We start from the raw sequence: 7,469 nt of genomic DNA on the forward strand, positions 1-7,469 counted from the left end.
TTGTTTACCTCACCTACCTTGCTCGACCATGAGCTCAAATTACAAAGTCAATTTATCCATGATTAATTATACCCTCAATCACACAAACATGCACTCTCAAACAACCCTACAGTTCAAACATGACACAGTGCTTCATCTTGGTTTATGTGAATAAAAACTTCTTTTACACATTGGAGGGGAGACGCATTAAGTAATTGAGCCTGAGTTTATACAGACTGACAAAGAGGCATGAAAATTAAACAGAATGGAGCAGATTGATAATATACAAAGAAAAGTTCAAACTCAAAGCAAAAAAGTTCAAACATTCTATGAATGCATTTAAGTGATTTGATTGACAAAATGAAAGCTACTTAAGATTATCTGCTGTAGGTCTGGTATTCCTATCCAAAACCCTAAAAAAGAGAAAAGTTCAAAACAGTTCCCAGACCAGCTAGTGAAGATAACCATACATAATGCCAGATACGGACATGAGCATATTGCATAAAAACTTCAATATATCACAATTGAAAAGACCAGCTTCGCTAACTACAAGCATCTGTAATGTTTTGCATTCTGGTTGCCAGCATGAAATGCTTGCATGCTGGTACAGAGATTAACCAGCAAACCTTCATTTGGTCAACCAGCTTCATCAGAAAGACTGTGATGGTTGACCAGCATTTTTGCTTTATTTTCTACATGGCAATGTTTTCCCACCAGCTACACCAGCACCAAACCAGCACTAACCAGCATGGACCATCATGGAAATTCCTTCAGAAAGGATTTTAACTCTATCAAATTATTACAGACAGCAAATACTACACTGTAATTTTTTTTTTTAATTTGGTAAGATCTAAAATAACTGGTTAATTAAATATTTTTTCTTAAATCTGACTAAATCAACCTGAAAAATGTAATTAATTACACAATCGGAAATAAATGGATTAGATAAAGTAGAAATACATCCTTATGGTAACAACTGTACTGTTTTAGTATTAGGCCCTATCATGTACCATAAGCAAACTACCATGCAAGTGTTTAAAATTCTGTGGTGTTCAAATTAAAGCACTATTAGATCTGCTAAATACACACAAAATGAATCCTGCTCATATAAATCAATGCTCCGATCATGCAAAATCAGAGCAAGCACAGGTATCCTCACCCTCCATGCTTGTGCCGTGTGTTTTCCCCCAGATAGACATCCTTGTTCTTGCGGTGGTTTGGATTGTTGTTTCCTTTGAGCAGGGCAAAGGGCCACAGCCCGGCCAGGCACAACAGCCTAAATCCTGACTGAACCAAGTTCATGGCTAGGGTCTGAGCTCCAGGGTTTGATGTGGGGAGAAATTCAGAAATGCTCCCCAGTCACAAAGGCTCCACTGTGGGATCAGTCTAAAACTCCAGAGCCCCTCACCTAGCATCCTTTCCAATTCTGAGTGTTGCCCATACCCTCTGATCTCATTCGAAGCAATAGTTCCATGCTGGGTAGGAATGGTTACATTGTAGCAGGTAATCTTGCAATTTAAATCTCCACGTCTAATGACTTCTGGCTTCACTTGTGTGTATACGGAAAGTGTTCTCTGTCTCCCATAGTCCACCCCACCCTGCCTAAAGCCTGTGTGTTCTTCCAACATGGTTTTTTTCCCTCCAACCCCTCCCTCCGATTAAAGCCAAATATCAATTTATTTCTATAATGACAAAGGAATGACGTTAATTCCACATTAATCTTCTTACATGCAGCTGCTGAAATCTTTCAGTAACCTATAAAATACAGGGAAGGGGGGATGCACTGCAATCAGTACCAACACTGCCATCAGCTTGGTTTAATAAAAGCTACTAACCTTCTTTTTTTTTTAAAGAATGCTGGGGTTTACATCTTCACAATCAAACACACTTCCCTGCAGGGACAGACATAAATAAGCCTGACCATCTACATACATACTGTACCTTTGACCTTAGAAATCTGCACATATGACAGACAATCAAGCCTCTTGAATGTAATATGGATCTTCTCATGTCCATCTCTCAACACAGAGGACACATTGTTACTAGTTTTAATTTTACTCATTGAGGCTTTTAAAAGTAAATAGTTCTCTGAATAAACCCAACATTGTGTCTAGTCTTAAAGGGTTAATTCACCCTTTGGAAGTCATCATGTGTGTTTCATTGGTTTTAATTTCATATAATGCATACATTTTTGATAAAATGACTTTGATGGAATATTCCGAGTTCAATACAAGTTAAGTCATATCGACAGTATTCGTAGCATAATGTTGATTGCCACAAAAAATTTGATCTGGGTTGCAGGCACTTACAATCAATGACTTACAATCTGTACATGTTAAAATACTCACCGTTTCAAAAGTGTAGCCACATGACATAAATAATATGCATGCTAACATAATTTCAGGGTAATAAAATAGGTCACTAACCAACTCTGGGTGAAGGTATAGCCAATTTTACACGTTCGTTGCCATGACGATGTAACGCTGTAAACTTTACAGCTCAAATATTACAGTTTTAACAGAACAATTAATGTAAGTGCTTTCTAAAATTATAAGCTTCACATTTCTGCCTTTAAACCCTCCAAAAATTGGCCCCATTCACTTTCATTATAAGTGACTCACTGTAACCAATTAATTTATTTTTTAAGAAAAAGAGAGTCAAATGAGTCAAAATAAATTTTTGTGGTAATCAACATTAAGCCGCAAATGCTGTCGATTGAGCATAACTTGTATTGAATCAGGAATATTTCTTTAAGGTGTGTGTCTATGAATTGGAAACATTTGGGAGCAAAAAGTGTGACAACTAGCTCCTTTCTCCCATATAATGTTTAGTCTTCCTGTAATTACATATATCTCTATCCATCTTACATCTAATTGCCTGTCATCCTGCTACTAGACCTTGATGCATAGACCCAACATGGTGCTAATCTGTGAGACAGATCTTAACTGGCTGTTTAGTCCTCTCATTGAGGATTACAGTCATGGAGAGATAAAGACATGATGGAGAGATGAAAAGGAGGGATATAATAATGGGACAGGAGAAAGAAATAGAGGCTTACAATAGAAGACATGTGATATGAAAAGAGCAAAATTATGGTAGAGTGCTAAATGTATTACATAACTGTATTCATGCTTCACTGACTGAGATAAACCTGAAAAATGAGGCAGATTGCCAGTCATTACCAGTGATGGGTACTGTTACTTTTAAAAGTAACTTGTTAGAATATTGCATTACTCCATAAAAAAAGTAACTTAAGTAAGAAATAAGAAACTTTTATGGAAAGTTAAGTGTTAATTTACTTTTGCGTAAATTATGGGCAACGGAGAAGTCAGGAGACAATGAAACAGGTTCAATGTCTGAGTTTATTTTTCTTTAGATATTGAACTCTGCCGACTTTCAGGCACGTTGCACACTCTTTAGATATTGTCCTCTGCCACTCTGAATCAATCATGTTTCATGATGACCTCATATTACGTTAAAACACGAAATGCGCATGCTCGTTAGCAAGTTGATTGACTGGTGATGTCTGTATCTAAAAGGGGATTGGCTCTTTTACCTGTAAGGTGGGACATCCTTTCTACAGCCATTGACTGTTGGGTGCTAGAGCTTCTTGGTTGGGTGTTCCAATTTCTCCCATTCATTTAAATAGAAGTGACTCATCTCGCTCCGCTAAATAGTCTCTGGCCTCACACTCTATAGAACTACAATGCCCATCATGCACTACGTCTCCTCCCTGAAGTTTGCACACTTTTACTTCTGATTTCTCACAATACAGGGGCAGTAGATGTGTACAAAAGCAACAAGTTACTTTATTTAAAAAGTAACTCCGATATTATGGTCTAAAATAAAATGAAAAACCATTGCGTTACATTACTTGTTACTCTAATCTGATTACATAATACCCGTTACTTTTATCGCATTACCCCCAGCACTGGTCATTACATTTGTCAAACACAGGTAACTGCCTGTGAAGACAGAATTTAACACAATCTTTAACTTTCACTTTACATTTTTGCTGAATTTTAGTTAGCTAAAAAAGTCATTAAATAGTTTACCCATATAGTGGTCAAAGTGTTCAATGAAAAGTATATTTTTTCCCCCTGAGCAACAACAGTAGAAATGTTCGATTGCATTTTATAGGCAATACTGTAAGTAAGGCTCGATGTACCTATGAAACTTAACTTTCAAAAATAAACCTACCCTGAGTAATATCCACTGGAGTATGGAGTGTGGCAACCAGAGGCATCACTAGACCCCTTTTACTGGGGCACGTGCCCCAGTATAAATCTGCTGTGCCCCAGTAAATTCTCAAGTTTGAGTTTAACAATTTACTTTATTTGTCAGTGCATTCATTTAGATTTATAATACTGGAAAAAGAAATGGATCTATTTAAATGCAACGCAGTAACCCACCCAATCAACGCTTGTAAAAGCAAAGCAATGCAGTTTAACCGAAAACACAAATCTGATGCATGCGTGAAGAAATCCATTTCCATGTGGCGCGTGCCTGCGCTTGCTATAACCAAAGCCACTGCAGCGGGCACAGCCACATGCAAAGGGGCCAGGTTGCACCAGCTATACATGCGTTACAACTTAGCCTAGTTGTGACGTAAATGGGCACTAAGTCACAATTTACCCACTACTAAATATTTGAGCATTGCACCATTAAACTTAGGTAGAATGTAACCCTACATATGAACTAAATATTTACGGAAGCCTCCGACCAGGAGTAATGGTTGGAATAAAAAAGCAGACTAATTTAATGACCTCAATGTACTCATGTTTTGCCTGATAGTCATCAATTCTTTCAAAATATATGATGATGTTTGCATTTACACTTGTTTCCATTTACAAAAGAGAGAAAAAAAAAACATACCTTTAAGTATGTTTTTTGAAACCATTCAAACGGTGCAGTTTTCAGGGTGCGTCCTTCGGTGTCAAGTGTCAACATATACGAAATATATAAGATATTAAAATGAATAAATGTCTATTTTTCAGCCTATTGTATTAGCATTTATTTATCACCCCTTTATTTATTTTAGATACAGTTCCTATATATTGTCATTTACACAGGGCAAATATACTATTTCTTAAATCTACTTTTATTACGTATAGTATTTTAATGGGAATATAATTTATTACAGCTGACAGTTAAACGAGCAGACAAGGTTTGAACATTAACCGTAGCGAGATAAACTGAAATTCATGGCTTTTAACACTTCTATGCATAAATTTGAAGGCTGTTTATTGGATCAATACAGGTAAACGTCATATTATGTGACTATGCATTACTTTATGGAGAGTTTATGACCTACTAGTTAAGTCTTGCCTTAAGAAAAGGTGGTGCAACCAAATTACAGTAACCAACTTCGCTACAAACTAACTAAGCCCTTAATGTAAACTTTACATCCTAAGTTACGAGAGAACTCACGCACAGCTGGTGCAACCCTACAGTACCCAGGTGTCGGCATGCAAGTCAGAATTGAGGTAGGCTATAAAACATGATCAAACTAAAAAGTATGTTTCTAAATAATACAGATGATCTTATTTTTACACAAACATTTTTGGCTCCTGTAGCTGGACATTAGAAAATTCTTTGGACGAAGCAGGGACAGGAAAGCATAAAGAGATGAGTATGTGGGAGGTAAGTCTTAATAAACAAACTACATCCTCAGCCGTCAGAGTCAGGTTTCAGACATCAGATGAAAAAAATTAAGTCTCAGGAATACCTCTGTCAAGTCTATAGAATTACAGAGAAAATAAACACATTTTTGTGTTCTGTAGTAGGCCTACTGTCTTTGATTGTGTCTGATAACAACAAATCTATCTTTTGTATATGAAATTAATCATTTAATTCACTAGCGCTAGTTTAGGACACTACATAAACAGTTGTCAGTAACTATGGCTGCTGCATGCTAAGTTCCTAGCGACTAAAAAGGACTATAGTTTGAGCTGTTTTGAGTTGTTGTTGCAAGTAAACTTAATGAGTTTCAAACGTCAATTTAAACTTACACCAATTATGTTAGCTAGCTAGTTGTTAATTTATAGAAACAACACTTCTGCATTTATAAAGTTAGAGGTGGCCCAGCTAGTTTTGCAAGCTAGCAACCTAACTCAGCCAGTTTAGCTACCAACTCTGCCTAGCGACCAACTCTCTCCACATTCTGAGACCTTTTGTCTAAAGCCACTTCGTCTGAGGCTGTTTTGCCTGATGTTGGCTAATACAATTCCATAGACTTACTTGACAGTTATTTGCATATACAGTATATGCTATAAAACATGTTAAGAATGTTCATGTATAGCATGTTGAAGATATTTAAATACTTTCATAAAGATTAATATTTCTACATGTTGACCTTTCCCAGTACTTATTGCAGTGTATGAATAGTGGATTAAGCAAGTGAAGTTTGTACAGTGCATTGTGTTGCACACTTCTTGCATGCAGCAGGCTTTCAAGAAAGAATAAAAAAGCGATATGAGTAATGGGGGGCCTGTGCCCCAGTAGAGCTTTATGTCTAGCAATGCCCCTGGTGGCAACTAGCTCCAGTTTCCCTATATTGTATTTTGAGATAAATGTATAGATAGAGAAGGGAAATAAAGGAATGACTTTAGAAGTTAAAGTAAGAATAAACAGTAGTGAAGCAGAATATCAGGGTCAGTGGAACATGGTGGTACAGAATCAATAATAAAATTGCTGGCACCAGAACAGTAATCCCAGTTCAGTAACATGCTCCTCTAATCCAGGATTAGAGTCTGATTGAGGACAGAGAAAAGTAGTGCCATCTAAGGGAGACATACACGTGCATCACAGCTCATCTAAAGGAAGCTGCTCTTTTACACTGACCAAAGATAAGCCTGCCCTGTTCAGATCATCAACCATTATACAGTAAGAAGTATAAAAAAAAAACTGTTCAACAATCACTGTGAAAGGTCAGTGTCCACTAATACATCCGATAACCTTTGTTATATTAACACAATAAACATCTCCCTGTGGCCAAATACTGTGTGACAGCTTTACATCCATTTTGTTTGGATTGTTTTGTGTCCATCTGATGTCACTAGTGGACCTAGGGTAGGGGAGGGGAGACCAGAAGCAATTCGGTAATCAGTAATAGCACTATAAATAGATTTACAATGAGAAAGACTTGATCATAATATTGAGTTTAACCTAGTTTTATGATTGTCCATATAATATTAATATTATATCATATATTGATCAGCTGCTAAGTCTAGAACAGTCTTTAGTCAGCTTACATCACTGGTGTAACTTGAATCTTGCGGGCCCCAGTGCAAATAAACTGTCGGGGCCCCCTCCTTAGGGGGCCTTGGTTGTTTTTCATCACCCCTCTATCTAGGGTGTCTGTCCTCTGTTTATGGTTTATTTTTATCAACAGTTGGGGGCCACCTCTCATACTGGGCCCCTACGGCAGCTGCCCACCCAGCCCTCCCTCTAGTTACGCCCCTGGTTTACATATTTAAAACATATTTAAG

This window comes from Xyrauchen texanus, chromosome 43, assembly GCF_025860055.1.
Source record: "Xyrauchen texanus isolate HMW12.3.18 chromosome 43, RBS_HiC_50CHRs, whole genome shotgun sequence".
Taxonomy (NCBI): domain Eukaryota; kingdom Metazoa; phylum Chordata; class Actinopteri; order Cypriniformes; family Catostomidae; genus Xyrauchen; species Xyrauchen texanus.